Source organism: Protopterus annectens, chromosome 4.part1, assembly GCF_019279795.1.
Source record: "Protopterus annectens isolate FY-2018-M chromosome 4.part1, PAN1.0, whole genome shotgun sequence".
Lineage (NCBI taxonomy): Eukaryota > Metazoa > Chordata > Ceratodontiformes > Protopteridae > Protopterus > Protopterus annectens.
In genome coordinates, this window is record NC_056734.1 from 663782698 (window position 1) to 663800641 (window position 17944).

Below are 17944 nucleotides of genomic sequence, written 5' to 3' on the forward strand. Positions count from 1 at the left end.
GTAGTTGCCCTGGATGAAGATAGTCCTTGAAGGCTGTCAGAGCATTCTGTACAGCTAGCATCTCTTTCTGATTGATATGCAGATGCATTTGATTTGGGCTCCATTTGCCCTGAATGCATCTCCCTGCCAGATGTGCCCCCGCCAAGCATAATCTGATGTGTCTGTAGTCAGGGTTTAGGTGGCAGGGGGTGGAATGAATGACAGTCCCTTGTTTTGGTGACAGGCCTCTGCCCACCATAGGAACTCTTGCTGCAGGCAAGGAATGACAGGAATCATTGTTTCCAGGCTGTGACAATGTTGACTCCATAAGCTTTTTAGGTATCACTGAAGTTTCCTCATATGCAGTCTTGCATTTGGAATTAGTATGATGCAGGAAGCCATGAACCCTAAGGCCTGCAGAATTTGTCTTGCAGATAGCTGGGTTTTTGTGGCCACTTGTTTTAAGTCATCAATTGAATTTGTTTTTCTGGCGTGAAGAAAGCCATCTGGGCAGTTGTATTCAAGCTTGCAACCAGGAATGTAATTATTTGAGAGGGTACCAGCTGTGATTTCTTTTCATTTATGGTGTACCCTAGGCAAATTAGAAGCCTTTTTACACACACCAGATGTTGTAGAAATATGTCCTTGTTTTCTGCCTGAATTAGGCAATCGCCCAAGTAAGGACAAATGTGAATGTTTCTTAGTCTGCAAAATGCGATTACTGGTGCCAGGCACTTTGTGAAGACCCTGGGCGCAGTAGATAAGCCAAATGGTAGCACAGAGAACTGGTAATGCAAAAATCCTGCTTTGAAGCAGAGGTATCTTCTGCAAGATTCCCTGATTGGGATACGCAGGTAAGCCTCTTTTAAGTCTACAGTTACCAACCAAGCTTCCTTGCCTAGCATAGGGAGTAACTGTTGTCGAGTCAGCATCTTGAATTTTAGAATGTCCAGAGATATATTTAGAATGGATAAGTCCGGAATTGGACGCCATGATTTGTCTTTTCTGGGTACCAGGAAAAGTCTTGAATAAACACCTTGTCCCTTTTCCTTTTCTGGTACTGGATAAATGGTCCCCATATTTATGAGGGACATAACTTGTTTCTGGGCCTCTGCCCACTGATTTGGAGGCAGATCTGGCCATCCGTTTGGCGTTAGCAACGTGTGGAAATGAAATCTGTATCCCTGGGATATTACCTTTAAAACCCACTTGTCCTGGGTAATTAGATGCCAATTTTGTGCATGAAGTGCCAGTTTCCCCCCAAAGGTGCCGCCAAAAGATAAAGTACAGTTTTGTACCTACCATAAATGTAGATGTTCGAGTGCTCATACAGCTGCAGTCATTACAGATGGGTTATCCTGCCGTCAGGCGGGTCCTCGTTCGGCCGAATTCCAAAGTCTAGGTCCGGCGTTGGTTGTTGTCGCTTCTTCCCCGACGTCAGTGCGGCAGGGGTACAAAAGAGGCAGCCAACGCCATTTTCTTCAGTTTTTCTTGCCCCAGATGTCAGGTGCCCCCAGAAGGAAGGCAAAACATAAAGTTATGCAAACATGCAATGTAGAATAATCAAAAAACAGTAGTTGCAAGCAAATACACCATAAGAGAATACCCCAAATATGTTGTATGATAAGGTGTTTGCCATAAGGCCTGTCCTAAGAGGGGATGGAGGGGGGGTAAGCTGGACTGCAGCTGGATGAGCACTCGAACATCTACATTTATGGTAGGTACAAAACTGTACTATGTTCATCGTGCATACAGCTGCAGTCATTAAAGATGGGAAGAATCCCAAAGTTAAGTAAGGGTGGTAGGCACTAAGTGGAACTAGGAGGAGTGAGGATGCCCTGCAAGACTGCTGTGGCAAAACCCGCTCTAGATTTAGAGTATAGTGGAAGGTGATAGTGCTTGGAGAAAGTGTGCAATGAACTCCAAGTGGCTGCTTCCAAAATGTCCTTGGTAGGGACCCCCCCTGAGGAAAGCTGCAGAGGTAGCTGTGGCCCTGGTGGAGTGGGATCTGATGCATGCAGGCACAGTTTTTCCATTAAATGAGTAACAAAAGCGTATGCAGTGGGCTATCCATTTTGAAATTGTCTGTTTGGAAATAGCCTTTCCTTGAGCACCTGTAGCATAGGACACAGAGTTTCTCGGATTTCCTGAATGGTTTTGTCCTGTCCAAATAATAACGAAGTTGTCTGTGAATGTCCAAGGAATGTAGTAGTCTTTCCCCTTTGTTTTGTGGATTTGGATAAAAGGTAGTTAAGTGGATAGTCTGATTCAAAGCTACACTGGACACTACCTTTGGCATAAGGAAACTCTGTCCTGATGGAAAATGATGAATGGTTGCACAGCCATGAGGGCCTGTAGCTCCAAAACCCTGCGTTCTGAGGTGATGGCCAGAAGAAAGGCTGTTTTCCATGACAAGTATTGTAGTTCTGTTGAAGAAGCTGGCTCAAAGGGAGGAAGGGTCAGCCTTTCCAATACAAAGTTGAGGTCCCAAGCAGGGACTGGTGGTTTCCTTGGGGGTTTTATATTTTTTGCCCCTCTGAGGAACTGCCTTAAGAGAGGATGTGAGAATAAAGGAGGATCTGTGTTGTATTGTGCAAAATGGCTGAAGCGTGGATCTTGATGGAGGAGAAGGAAAGTTCACTGTTTAACATCTCCGCTAGGTACTGTAAAATTTGAGGTATATTTATTACCCAAGGATTCTGGCCCTTTTCTTGATTCCAGGCACAAAATTGTTTCCATTTGGCGGAGTAGGCTTTTCTAGTAGAAGGTCTTCTGGCCTCCAAGATGACATCCTGCACCTCCTTGGAGAGGAGAGTCTGTTGGGAAATCAAGGAATTCTCCATGCAGCTAGATTTAGGGTTTTGAGCTGGCTGTGAAGGGTTTTGTAGTTGTGCTGGGACAACAGAAGAGGGACTAGAGGTAGGATTCCATGGTGGGGAGGAATGTGTCAGGCTCTTCAGGAGCGGAAACCAGTGTTGTCTTGGCCAGTCTAGAGCAATGAGAATCATTTGCAGCCTCACTGCTCTGGCTTTTAATAGAACTTTGGGCAGCAGAGGAAGAGGCGGAAAGGCATAAACTGTCAATGTTGTCCAATTGAAAGAGAGTGCGTCCACTTTCCAGGCCTGTGTATGATAGGTCCTTGAACAAAATTTTTTCAACTGGTAATTTCTGTGGGTAGCAAAGAGATCTAGGTCTGGCTGTCCCCATGCCTGAGTTATCTTTGTGAAAACTTGAGGATGCAACTTCCATTCGTGTGGATCTGTCATTTTTCTGCTTAGGTTGTCTGCCAGTGTGTTTTCCTTCCCTGGCAGGAATTGTGCCTGTAGTTGAATTTGCAATTCCAGTGCTGTGTTCCATAGGGTCATGGCTTGCCTGCAGAGGGGGTATGAATGAGTTCCCCCCTGTTTGTTTATGTACCACATCACTGTGGTGTTGTCTGTCCTCATCAATAGCTGGCCTGGATGCAGTAGGTCTTTGAAGGTCATAATAGCATTTTGCACAGCTAGCATTTCCTTTTGGTTGATGTGTAGGTGCTTCTCTTTTTGGGACCATTTTCCATGAATGCACTGATCGGTCATGTGTGCTCCCCAGGCGTAGTCTGAGGCGTCTGTTGTGAAGATTTGAGTTGCTTGAGGTACACAGAAAGGGAGACCTGTAATTCTTTGGCATGCTTGAGCCCACCACAAAAATTCCTTTTGAAGGCATGGAATGAGTGGTATAATTGTTTCCAAGCTGTGGCTGTGTTGAGACCATAAGTTTTTTTTAGGTACCATTGAAGTTTCCTCATATGCAGCTTTGCACATGGGATTAGTAGGATGCAAGATGCCATGAATCCCAGAGCCTGCAGGACTTTCCTTGCAGTTAGCCTGGTGAAAGTTGCCATTTTGCTGAAGTATTGAGACAGTTGCCCTTGTTTGTCTGGCGTGAGATAGGCCATCTGGGTGATTGTATTCAAGCTGGCACCCAGGAAAATTATTTGTTGAGAGGGTATTAGTTTTGATTTCTTTTTGTTGACTGTGTATCCCAGGAAGTTCAACAGTTTTATTACAAACGCCAGGTGCTGCAATAGTATGTCCTTGCTGTCCGCTTGGATCAGGCAGTCGTCCAGATATGGGTAGATTTGTATTCCTAGTAGTCTGCAGAAGGCGATTACTGATGCCAAGCATTTCGTAAACACTCTGGGTGCAGTAGATAAGCCAAAGGGCAATGCAGAGAATGGGTAATGGGTTGAACCTGCATGAAATCTGAGGTATCTTCTGCAATCTTGTCTGATAGGGACATGTAGGTATGCCTCCTTGAGGTCCAATGTTACCACCAAGACCCCTTGCCCAGCATGGGAAGAAGCTGCTGTAATGTGAGCATCTTGAATTTTGGCACCTGTAGATATGTGTTTAGGATGGATTGGTCTAAGATAGGTCTCCAATCTTTGTCTTTCCTTGGTACCAGGAATAGTCTGGAATAAAACCCTTGACCTTGTTCTTTTGCAGGTACCTCTTGAATCGCTTTCATGTCCATGAGAGCGGAAATTTGTTTTTGTGCCTCTGCCCTTTGATTTTGTGTCAGGTTTGGCATGCCTCTCATTTTTGGAAGGGTGTGAAAGTGGAACCTGTAGCCTCTGTCTATAATGTCCAGAATCCATTTGTCTTTTGTAACAATATGCCAATTTTTTGAGAATAATGCCAGTTTTCCGCCCAAAGGTGCTGCCATTAAAGCTTTACTTGGCAGGTGTAGGGGGAAGTCATTGTGTCTGTTTTCTAAATGACTGTGATCTATCTTCTCCAACTCTTGGGGTAGGTGCTTGCCACTGTCTGGCTCTGAAAGATCCTTGAGGTTGCCCTCTACCCCTTGGGTGTCTGTATCTGCCCCTTTGAGGTCTGTCCGTGGCTGGAAAGGACCAATTTTTTTGAAGGCCAGTTTCTGCTGAAACGTGGAGGTTGTACCTGCTGGAAATCTTTCACTGTTTGCATCAATTTCGCTTTTTCCTCCATTTTCTTTAGTACCTCCTCAGCTTTAACACCAAACAATACATCTTTTTGAAGAGGTGCATCTAATAATTTAGCTTTGACATGATCTGGTAAGGTTTGCTCTTTGAGCCAAGCATGCCTACGTATAACAGACCCTGTAACAGCAGCTCTACATGAGGCCTCTAAAGCATCAAAACCACACTGCAAGGTATGTTTACCCACTTGCTCTGCACCATGCAACAAATCCTGCAACTCTTTTAAATCTGGCTGTTCTGGTTGTGTCATTTTGCTTTTCAACTGAGATAACAAAAACTGTTGATACTTTAACATATGAATTGACAGTTTAATGCCCTCATGGTTAAAGTGGCCGAGGTATACACCTTTTCCCCCCACCTTTCTAAAGCTCTGGAATCTCTCTCTGAAGGTAATGGGTTTTTAGCAGTAGTGGCCTTAATTCCCTTGGGACCCTGGGAAATAGTTTCTGGGTCAGCAGTATGGCTTTTATATAGGAACTGGTGAGAATCAGGAACCTGGTAAAACCTGTCTGGTTTAACAGGAGCTGGAGGCAAAGAATCTGAATTAAGGCTGGCTTCTGTGTACACATCATCCAATATATCTACAACAGGAGGGATAGCCAGGGGCCTATGCTGGGGGAGCAGAAGAAATTCCCTGAGCCTTTTCTTGGAATCTGAGTAATCTTGGCCTTCCCAGTGAAAGTGTTCCCTCAATGTATGCAGGGTTTCCCCAAAAGAGTAGTCCATGCGGGGGGGGGGGGGGGGGGACCAAGGGAATAGACTCCTCAGCATCAGAGTCTTTGAAAGGTGAATAGGCATAATCCTGGTCCCCAGAGTGTTCTGAGGTAATAGAAGCTTGATCTGAGGAAGGGTAGTCTTCCTCTAATCTGGGTCTTTTGTCAGAGAGGGGTTGAGAACCCCTGATAAGAGTAATCAAATCCTCAGCCATTTTAAGCATCTGCTTTTTAGGCATGGGGCCTTGAGAGGAGGTCTGAGGACCCTGTTTTTTGGTTTTCATGGCTGCTTTAGATTTAGTGAAAGCTTTAATAGAGAAGGAGGAAGGCCTGAAGACACCTTGGGAAATGGCAGGCCTGTCTAAATTCTGAGTTTCCCCGCCAGGAGTGGCATCGGTATCTGCAGTAGGAATGGGGACCGAGGAGCCTTCGACCTCGGGTACTGAAGTCACCGGTAATGCAGTGTCATCGGTACTCAGGGGCTGCGTAGGCGCCTCGCTGAGAACCGGTAGTCGGCCCAAGCGTGGTCTCAGTAGTCGGTGCGGACCTCGGATGTCGGTCCTTATCTTTGCGTCTTTTGCTCAAAACTGGAGTTGGAGTATCCGACATGATATAATTAAATTTTTTTCCAAAATAATGAAGGGCGAACTCCGCCCAACGCTTAATAGTGCGCTTGTTGAATCTAGCACAAAAATGGCAGGCCGAGACGTCGTGGTCTGGGCCTAAGCAAGGTATACAGAAAGAGTGGAAATCCTTATGCGGTATTTGCTTCCCACAAGAAATGCAATTATTAACTTTGTCTGACATCGGTCTGAGGCAAGAAAAGTTTCCCCAACGGGGTACTTAGCTTTCAAGAAGACTTCGGCTGAAATACTTTCGTAAATCTCAGGAGCTGGCCGACCAGCACTTGCGAACTGCTTCGGGCACCGCGCGGCAAGAAAGACTGAAGAAAATGACGTCGGCTGCCTCTTTTGTACCCCTGCCGGACTGACGTCAGGGAAGAAGTGACGACAACCGACGCAGGACCTAGACTTTGGAATTCGGCCAACCGAGGACCCTCCTGATGGCAGGATAACCCATCTGTAATGACTGCAGCTGTATGCACGAAGAACATCTGCTTGGAGATGGCAGAGGAAAGTCATTGAGAATGTTTACCGTAGGGAGGTGCCTTGTTACTTCCAGATTTGGAGGTGGAGGCACCCCATTGTTTTGTTCTTTAAGTTCCTTGTGACTGAAACCTGGAGCCTTTGGAGTGTTTGGGTTTGACCTGTGCGGCTCTCGTGTGTACTGGAAAGGACCAATTCTTAGTAGGCCAGTGCCTACTGAACCTGGGCGGCTGCACTTGTAGGGAATCTTTTACAGTTTGCATAGATTTAGCTTCATCTTCCACCTTTTTCAAAAGTTCTTCTGACTTATTATCAAATAGACTGTCCTGTTGTAAAGGAGCATCCAACAATTTTGCTTTAACACGGTCAGGCAGATTTTGCTCTGAGCCAAGCATGCCTTCTTATCACAGATCCAGTTACAGCGGCCCTGCAAACAATCAAAACCACATTGCAAAGTACGCTTTCCAACTTGTTCAGCTGAATGCAATAAATCCTGTAACACTATTTTCCACAGAGTCAGAAATCAACATAATTTTCTGTTTAAATAGGCCCATGACATGCTGCTGATATTTAAACATACCAAATTGACAGTTTAAAGCCCTGACTGCCAAGGTTGCAGACGTGTAAACCTTCTTACTCCATCTATCCAGCGCCCTGGAGTCTCTATCAGAAGGGGTAGGATTTTTAGCAGTAGAGGCCTTAACACCTATGGGACCCTGAGAAATGGTTTCAGGGTCAGCAGTAGGGTTTTTAAAAAGGAATTTGTGGGAGTCAGGAACCCTGTAATATCTGTCTGGCTTACTAGGAGCCGGAGGCAGGGAATCAGGAGCCCTGCTGGATTCTGAGAAAACATCATCTACAATTGTCTAGAGCAGGAGGTACAGCCAAAAGCCTATGCCGAGGAAGAAGGAAATCAATAAGCCTCTTTTTGGATTCTGAAAAATCCTGACTCTCCCAGTGAAACTGTTCCCTTAAGGTATGCAAAGTTTCTCCAAAAGAAAAATCCTCAGGAGGAGAAGCAGAAGGTATGGATTTCCTCTGCATCAGAGTCCTCAAAAGGTGGAAAAGATAATTCCTGATCAGAAGAGGAACCAGAAGAAATAGAAACCTGATCTGATGATTCATAATCAGTGCCTTGCCTAGGCCTCTTAGCAGGAGGGGGATGGGAACCCCTGATCAAGGTTATTAAATCCTCAGCCATTTTGATCATTTGTTTTTTAGGCATAGGAGCCTGTGCACATGGCCCAAGCATCGGTATATTAGACATAGAAGTTGATTTTGGCCTAGGTTTTGAAGATCGCGCTGGTTTAATATACAAATCTTTAGGCCTGAAAACACCCTCAGAAGCCGGTGCCTGCTCAGCGGCTCAGGACCCATCTAAGGTAGAGACATCCGCAGGTTCAACACAAACTGTCTCGCGGCATACCAGACTCCGAATGGGTCTCAATAGAGGCCTGCGAATCAAAAGCGTGCATCAGGGGCTGCAAAAGCGCCTCACTGAGTACTGGCGACTGACTTAGGAGAAGCTTCGTCGTCTGTTTTGGACCTCGACGGTCTGTCTCGTCTTTTTCTTTGCATTTTTTGTGTATTCCGGTAGTCGGATTGCTAACCGACGACATTTCTGTAAAGTTAAATCTTGAGCTAAAATATTTAGATGCAAAAATATACCAATGCTCAACAGTGCATGGATTAAATTTAGCACAAAACTGACAGCAAGGCACGTTGTGGTTAGGGCCTAGGCAAGGAATACAGTACAAATGAAAATCGTTATGAGGTATTTGCTTCCCACAAGTAATACAATTATAAACTTGGCATCGGCTGCATGTTTTATACCCCTGACGACCTGATGTCATGGAAGAAGGGACAGCAACCGACACAGGACCCAAGACTTTGTTAATCAGGCCAACTGAGGGCAACCTGCCAGCAGATTACCCAAATGTAATGACTGCAACAGTGAAACATGAACATCTGTGTATTTTGACTCATAATATTGTGGTGCACTCTCCTGAGTTGGGTTATAAGTGAAGGCTGGCACCAGGTTCATTGGAAAATGAAGGGACATATTGAATTAGCGTGGTCAGCTAACGTTTTGTACTTTTATTTAATAATTTATACTAACACGAATGGTTATTAATCAGGGTTGTGTATAAGAGGCTCATATGAAGCTCATGATTATATTATTTCAAATTTAACATTGGACGTTTGTTAATATTTAAGTGTTTTTGGGCTTCAAATGAACTGTTGCTATATTTGCTTGAGGCATTTAAGTACGCATTTAATTGAGAGTGGTGAAAGAAATTGTTTATTTCATTTGCCTCAGCCTCATTCATGTTCCTATAGAAAAGAAAAAAAAAACTGAAGGGATTTATAAATTACAGGGTTGATGCTGTTCAATATCGTCTATAAGTGGGTTCCTTCTATTATATATGTATGACAACCTTTGAGTTGAAACTATTAATTTAAATAACTTTAGTTTGTTTACAGGACATTGTGCCAATAGTGGCATGCATTTAAAGTGTTAATTATTGGGCCACTATCTGGGGGCTAACAGACATAATAGGGATCTAACACGGTTTCCTTGTTGGCCACTGACCTGTTTTAGTCAGGCTTGTTAGAGTTATAATAAAACCAGCCCTCTGGATATAACTCTATCCTGCTACAGAGTTCCAGCCACTTAGTTTTCTCTGGACAATCACTCTTTTTTGGCTCTCCACATATGCTACAACCCTCCTACCATGCTCTACACATCTACAACCACTATTACTCCATTTGTCCTACTAATCTCTCTCTTCTGTTTTACCTATCTCAAACTATTTCCTAACCCTTACCATACTACTCTCATACACTCCACGGCATCATACCATCCTCCTCACTCATCCATCTCTCATGAACTGTTCTCCTCCAACCCAACACACCTATTCAAACCTGTCACTCCCCTCCCCACCCCCCTCCACTCACTCATATCTCATACTTCGCACCAAAAAATCACTAGTCTCACACAACCTATTCTACCTATCCCCACTAGATTTCCTCACTCTACTCCTCCAACATATCAGTCTCTCACTTGCCGGTGACATGCACCCTAACCCCGGACCCACCTCTATCACTAATGTCACTAAACCCTCCTCCCTACCAAACAAATCCAAGTCCATTCGCCTCATTACACTTAATGCAAAAAGCCTTAGAAACAAAATCCCTAACCTTCATGCTTGGCTCTCTCATAACCACTCTGACATTACTGCCATTTCTGAAACCTGGCTTAAATTCTACATAAAAGATAACAAAATCTTACCACCTGGTTTACCAAATCATTCGCAACGACAGATCCCACAAAAAAAGGAGGTGGGGTAGCTATAAACTATCTCTCCTCCCATACCATAACTCCCTACACCAATAAAATACCAACATTTGCCAATGCTAAAATTACAATCGGCTTTCTAAAAATAAAGTACAGTTGTGTACACTTGCCATAAATGTAGATGTTCGAGTGTAGTCACTGTTGCAGTCATCACATTTGGGTTATCTGCTTGCAGTAGCCCTCAGTCGGCCTGATTATCAACGTCTTGAGTCCTGCGTGGGTTGCAGTCTCATCTTCCGTGACATCAGGTAGTGAGGGGTATAAAGCATGCAGCTGACGCCATTACATCAGTTTTTCTTGCCCCAGATGTCAGGTGCCCTCCATAAAGGGAAGCAATTAAATATAAATATACAAAGTTATACCTCCAACAAAAAAGCAAATACACCAAAAATCTTTTAAGTATAGTAAAGGAGAATAGAGGTATAGCCAAAAGAAGTCAGGGGCTGGAGGGAGGGTAACCAGGACTGCAACAGTGAATACACTCGAACATCTACATTTATGGTAAGTGTACACAACTGTACTATGTTCTTCGTGTTTCACTGTTGCAGCCATCACAATTGGGTAGATTCCCAAAGCTAAGGATGGGAGGAGGAATTTAGATAGCATTAGGACCAGCTATAAGGCCCTGCAAGACTGCAGTGGCAAAGCCAGCTCTGGATTTAGAGAAAACTGGCAAATGGTAATGCTTGGTGAAAGTATGTACAGAACTCCATAATCCCCTGTGGGATAGGTTTTCCATGGTGCTTATAGCAGAAATCAATGCAATGGTCTATCCATTTAGAAATGGTTTGCTTAGAAATAGCCTTCCCCTCTGCCCCTGCAGCAAATGCCACCAGCAGTTGTTCAGATTTCCTTTGAGGTTTAGTCCTGTCCAAGTAAAATCTAAGTTGTCTGTGCACATCTAAAGAGTGCAGTATCCGTTCCCCTTTGTTCTATGGATTAGAAAAGAAGGTTGGCAAATGAATGGACTGATTAAGAGCCACACTGGATACCACCTTGGGCATGAAAAAGGGGTTGGTCCTGAGGGACACCCTATCTGAATGAAAGATTATGAAAAGCTCCACTGCCATAAGGGCCTGTAATTTAGATACCCTTCTTGCTGAAGTGATTGCTAAAAGGAAAGCTGTTTTCCAAGAAAGGAATTTTAACTCTGCAGTTGCAGCTGGCTCAAAAGGAGGAAGAGTGAGTTTTTCCAATACAAAATTAAGGTCCCAGGCTGGAGTTGGGGCTCTCCTGGGTGGTCTTAAGTTTTTGGCCCCTCTAAGGAACTGCTTGAGTAGTGCGTGAGAAAAGAGGGGTGGTTCTGGTGTTGTAATGAGCTGAAATGGCTGAGGCGTGAATTTTGATGGAGGAAAAGGAAAGGCAGTTAAGTATTGAAGAATCTGAGGTAAATTGGCCGCTGCTGTGGCCAACCCTTGAGCTTGGTTCCAGGCACAGAATATTTTCCATTTCTCAGCATAAGATTTTCTACTACTAGGCCTCCAAAATGACATCCAACACTTGTTTACTGGGGGATGGTAACGGAGAGATTAGGTAATTAGCCAGGCTGCCAGGTTCAGGGTTTGAAGCTGGGGGTGCAGAATCTGGCTGTCCTGCTGAGACAGCAGGGTAGGGGTCTGAGGTAGGTGCCATGGGGCCAGCTGAGACGCACTGCGCAAGAGGGGGTACCAGTGTTGGTGTGGCCAGTCTGTTGCAATCAGTATCATCCTTGGTTTGTCCTGTTTGATCTTTAGAAGTACTTTGGAGAGGAGAGGCAGAGAGGGAAAGGCATAAACTGATAGATTTTTCAAGCTGAAGGATAGAGCATACACTTTCCAAGCTTGTTCATGGGGAGTCCTTGTGCAGAATTTGTATAACAATACAGATAACCCAAATGTAATGACTGCAACAGTGAAACATGAAGAACATGCAGGCTGTCTGGAAAATTTGTTTCTCTGGTGTAAGGTATGCCATTTAGGATGCTGTGTCCAGACTTGCTCCCAGGAAGATTATCCTTCTGGTGGATACCCGTTTGGATTTCTTTTCGTTGACTGTGAACCCCAGGGAGGTTAGTAGGGTCTTTACAAAGGCCAGGTACTTGAGCAGCTTTTCCTTTCTGTCTGCCTGAGTAAGGCAGTCTAAATATAGGTAAATTTGAATACTTCTTTGTCTGTAAAAGGCAATGGCCGGAGCCAGACATTTTGTGAAAACTCTGGGAGCAGTAGATAAAGCCAAAGGGAAGCGCAGAGAACTGAAAGTGTTGAGTTCCTGCCCTGAAGTGGAGATATTTCCTGCATGATTCCCTGATAGGAATGTGTAGGGAGGCCTCTTTTAGATCTAGTGTGCCTAGCCAAGCGTCTTTGGAGAGCATGGGCAGCAGCTGCTGGAGGTTGAACATTCTGAATTTTGGAATCACCAGGAAGGTGTTTAGAATGGATAAATCGCAGATGGGGGAGCCAGTTGCCTTCTTTTCTGGGCACCAGAAAAAGCCTGGAGTAGAAGCCTTGGTCTATCTGTTCTTCAGGAACATACTTTACTGCCCTCAGAGAGCAGGGAAAGGATTTGATTTGAGCCTCTGCCCACTGATTTGGTGGTAGATCTGGGAACTCTTTTGAGGTTGGAAGGGTCTGGAAGGAAATTTTGTATCCCTGGGACACAATGTTCAGAACCCATTGGTCCTTGGTAATGGTGTCCCAGTTGTTTAACGGAAAGGAGAGTTTTCCTCCTAGGGGCAAGTGAAGGTGGGCAGAGGGTGGGGGTGGAGGAGCTGAGTCATTGTGAGGTCTTACCATAAGGGGGTGGTTTAGAACTCCCTGGTTTTGAAGTGGAGGTAGTCCACTGCTTAGATCTCTGCATTCCCTGGGGCTGCTGTCTGGGGTGGGGGTGGGGCTGATCTATTTCCACTGGGCCTGGGATGGGCAGGTATACTCGGAGAAGGAAAGGACCAGTGCTTGGAGGAACAATGCCTGCTGAACCTAGGGGGCTGGACCTGTAAGAAATCCTTAACTGTTTGCATAGATTTTGCTTTTTCTTCCATCTTTTTTAAGACCTCTTCTGCCTTAGTGCCGAATAGGTTATCTTTGTGCAAGGGGGCATCCAACAATTTGGATATGACATGGTCTGGTAGGAGTTGTTCCTTAAGCCATGCATGTATTCTAATTACAGATCCAGTGACTGCTGCCCTGCAAGCAGCTTCTAGGGTGTCAAAAACCACAGTACAAAGTGTGTTTAGTTACTTGACTTGCAAAATGCATTAAGTCTTGTAAATCTTTAGATTCTGCCCAAGCAGGTAAGGAAGACATTTTTTGTTTAAGGAGTTCCAATGTATGTTGCTGAAATTTCAGCATATGGAACTGACAATTTAGTGCCCTGATAGCAAGCGAGGCACCCCATCTGTCCAAAGCTGGGGAATCCCTGTCCGAGGGGTGGGATTCTTAGCAGAAGTTGCTTTAATCCCTTTTGGCCCTTGAGAAATGACCTCAGGGTCAGCTGTTGCATGTCTTCATAGTCAGATGCATCAGTCATCTGACTCTTGTTCAGATAAAACTACGGGGACAAATCTCTTTTCCTTTTGGAGGGGGTAGGCTTGGCTTCCCCCTGATCAGCATGATAAGGTCTTCCACCATTTTAAGCATCTGAGATGGAGGCAAGGTAGCAGGTGCCTGAGAGTAGGTCATCGGTTTCTTGGGTGTAGATCAAACCCTGGGGCTAAGAAACTTGGTTGTTTTTGAAAGAACGGTATGCGTGAAAGAAGACGTCTGTTTGTGTCGAGATTTGGTACTGCGAAGGACTTCCTCCGAAGATGGTGCCTGCTCAGCCGCTCTGGACTCATCCAAGGTAGAGATGACCACAGGATCCTTAGTCAAAGAAGAGTTTTGCAGCAAGGACAAGACTTTGTCTGTATTTAATAAACAGTGTGAGCAAGATTTTAGGAACATTATCAGTCTACCACACTACAAGTCAAACCTTTCAGAAGGGGAGATTGAGGCCCTTCAAATGATGGCTAAAAATAAAGATTGGCGCATCATGAAGGCTGATAAAGGTGGGACCATAGTTGTAATGAGCTCTGTAGAATATGTTAAGGCTATAAAAGTACTTCTTGCAGACAATTCATGTTACATGAAAGTTGACGCTGATTTTATTTCTAAAAGTTTTGCCAGGTTAGATGCTATTTTGTTTGACTTATTCAGTGATGGATGTTTTGATTTTGCCGTTTACACTTTTTTGTACACTGAATATCCGAAGATTGCTTCTTTACTTGGAATCCCAAAAGTACACAAAATGGAAGAACATCTTCCTTTTAGGCCAATAGTTTCTGCCAGTTGTTCCAAAACAGAAACTATTTCTGTTTGGCTTGATGACATTTTGAATCCAGTTGTTCAAAAATCCAAATTTTATCTTCGAGACTTGTGGCACCTTTTGGAGTTGTTAAAAAATATTAGCACAGTAGATCAGGATGTTTGTTTTGCCTCTTTAGATGTTGTGTCTTTATACACCGGTATTGATCAACAAATTGGTATTGAATACATGAGAGAACATTTAAGCAAACAAATAGATTTAGATAACACTTTGGTGTATACTTGTTGCAGTTTGATGGAACTGGTGTTAGACAACAATTTTTTTCACTTTTGAAGGAGATTATTACAAACATCCGGAGTGGCCATGGGTTCTCGAGTTGCACCTAGTTTTGCCAATCTAGTCATGACATCTTGGGAAAACAATTTTTTGGCCACACATTTCATGGCCAACAATATTTTGTTTTACAGGAGATACACTGATGATTTGATTTTTTTGTGGAAAGGTGACATTAGCACATTTACTAGTTTTTTCAGGATCTTAACAACGCTACTAGTTTTTTTAAATTCACATTAGGTGATTTTGGCAAAAGCATAGACTTTTTGGATTTGCATTTAACTATTAATGACCATTACCCACAACATTCAAGGAAGCATTTTTAGGAAGTCGACATTTGTAAATCAATATTTACACCATGATAGCTTACATCCGATGCATATGAAACGAGGTGTGGTCAAAGGTCAGTTCATAAGACTGAGCCGTTTGACCAGTGATAATGTCACTTTCTTTCAAGAAATTAAGAAGTTAAAACACAGTGGGTTGGTTAGACTTGATTGTCGAAGAAGTTTCAAACCTGAGAGAAAATAAGGCTAGTCCTGTCTTGAGAGTCTCTGACTTCACGAATGTGGTCAATTCACAGGACACCTCTAACATTGTCAATCAATACAGGTTGTCTTTTCCTTTACCTATTACTAATGAAATGTTTGCATAAAAAACATTATTCGTAACAATTGGAAAATAGTAACAGGACATTTTGATTTGGCCAGGACAATTGGGAACAGTCCCATTTTTTCATATAAAAAAGTGAGCAACATCAAGATGATTTTGGAAAGAGGTGCAAAAAACACAAACATTTACCTTCGGGTACTTTTCCATGTACTAAATGTAAACAGTGTAGATTCATAAGTGGTACGTCCAACATTTGTTTAAAACATAACAACAAGACCATCACAGTAAATGGTCATTACACTTGTAAATCAACTAACATAGTTTATTTAGCACAGTGTGTTTCATGTGAACATTTTTACATCGGGAAGACTACAAGCACTTTAAATAAACGCATTTATGAGCACAATTTGGCTATTAAGAAAAAAGATGAGTTAAATGCTTTGGCAAAGCATTCAACACATTGCGCTTTGTTTAAGAAATTCATTTTTTCAGTGTGTTAGAAAAAGTTGATGATACACCATTTAGTGGTGACTTTAAGAACCATTTGGAATGTAGGGAAGCCATTTGGCAGATTAGGCTAAAGGCTGATTGCTTGCCTGGTTTAAATGACACCATTAATATTAAGTGCTTTTTATTAGCTAGAAGATTTTAAACTTATAATGTTAAGACTTTTACAACAGTTCAGTTTGTTGTTACTATTATTGTTTTTTAGTCTTTACGGTTTAATTTTTATGGTGTGTATACATTATTATGTTACAGTTTTACACCTTGTATAGGCATAATTAAGTATGCTTTTTCATTGGTCAGTCATTTTGTGTGACTTTGTATTTAAATCAAGTAGTTGCCTAAGGGTGCTTTTCTGAAGAAGTTCTTTTTGGAATAAATAGAACGAAAACGTTAAGAATACAGATTGGGCTGTCTGTTTTCCACTGATCGCTAGTGGATGTTTGAATTTTACTTTGTGCTTTAGTTTCTGTTAGTATATACATGTGAAATGTCTTCTATTGTAGTAAATTTATGTGCAGGTGATAGACTGCGAAATAATGCAGTTTGTGGCCTGAGAACTCAGACCAGGTGTTAAGATGATGCAATATGACTACTGGGAAAACCTAAGTGTCAAAAATGATGCAATTTTGGGAGGGTCTTGGAGACATGTTTGTTAGTAATGTTTAAATTCTATTTCTCACAAGAGACCTGAAGCATTTTGATCTTGGACATCTAACTTACTAGCACTGCTTATACTCTTTATGTATGTAAATCAGACTGTAGCACTGTGTTTTCTCTTAAGATTAGCTAAAGATTAGAAAGTTAAGTATTTTTCTGTGTAATCAGATCTTTCCTACGATATTATTTTAAGTTTCTGTGTGATCTATGAAAGTACAGTTTTGTACCTACCATAAATGTAGATGTCCGATAGGAATGCATCTGCAGTCCTTACAAATGGGTTGTCCTGTCGTCAGGCAGCCCTTCAGTCGGCCGGATTCCAAAGTCTGGGTCTGGCTTCGGCTGGTGTCGCACTTCACCCGACGTCATAGCTGCAGTTACTCGGGTATAAAGGCATCAGCCAACGCCATTTTCCTCAGTGTTTCTTGCCCCAGATGCCAGGTGCCCTATAGGAGGACTAAATTTGGATAAATGCCAATGATTCCAAATATTAGAGAGCAAAAGTACAGTTTTGTACCTACCATAAATGTAGATGTTCGAAGATCCACATTGCTGCAGTCCTTACATATGGGTAGTCCGCTGTCCTCGGTCGGCCCGAATACCAAAGTATTAGGCTGACGTCGGTCAAGGCGCTTAAAACTGACATCAGGACGTCAGGGTACAAATGCGCATGACCGACGTCATATCCTCAGTCTTTTCTTGCCCCAGATGTCAGAAGGCCCTAAAAAGAAAGGCTAAAGCCAAAAAACAGCAAAAAACAACCAACCACCCCTGCACTAATCATATTTACAATATTTACAATATTCACAACCCAAACCACACAACCACCTCTAAATACAGAGGGGAAGGAGGGAGGGTAAATTGGACTGCAGCAATGTGGATCTTCGAACATCTACATTTATGGTAGGTACAAAACTGTACTATGTTCTTCATCTCACATTGCTGCAGTCCTTACATATGGGTAGAATCCCAAAGCAGAGGTAAGGGAGGATGGCAAAACTATAAAGCATTAGGAGCTGCCAAAATGCCCTGTAAAATTGCAGTGGCAAAACCAGCCCTAGATTTAGAGTAAAGTGGAAGGTGGTAATGCTTAGAGAAAGTATGCACTGAACTCCAAGTAGCTGCCTCCAAAATATCTTTAGTAGCCACCCCCCCTTAAAAAAGCTGTAGAAGTGGCAGTAGCCCTAGTGGAATGAGGCCTAATCCCAGCTGGAATCTCCTTACCATGATGGGAATAACAGAAAGCAATACAAAAACCAATCCACTTAGAAATAGTCTGTTTTGAAGCAGGTTTGCCCTGAGAACCCAAAGCAAATGAAACAAACAACTGCTGAGACTGCCTGCACCCTTTAGTTCTGCTCAAATAATATCGCAACTGTCTGTGTACATCCAAAGTGTGCAA

General features: G+C 43.2%; 1 protein-coding gene across 1 annotated transcript in view; it reads right to left on the reverse strand.

Moving 5' to 3' along the window:
* Positions 1-17944, reverse strand: part of ZNF207 (zinc finger protein 207) — an 821234-nt gene that overhangs the window by 109047 nt on the left and 694243 nt on the right. The window lies entirely within an intron of this gene.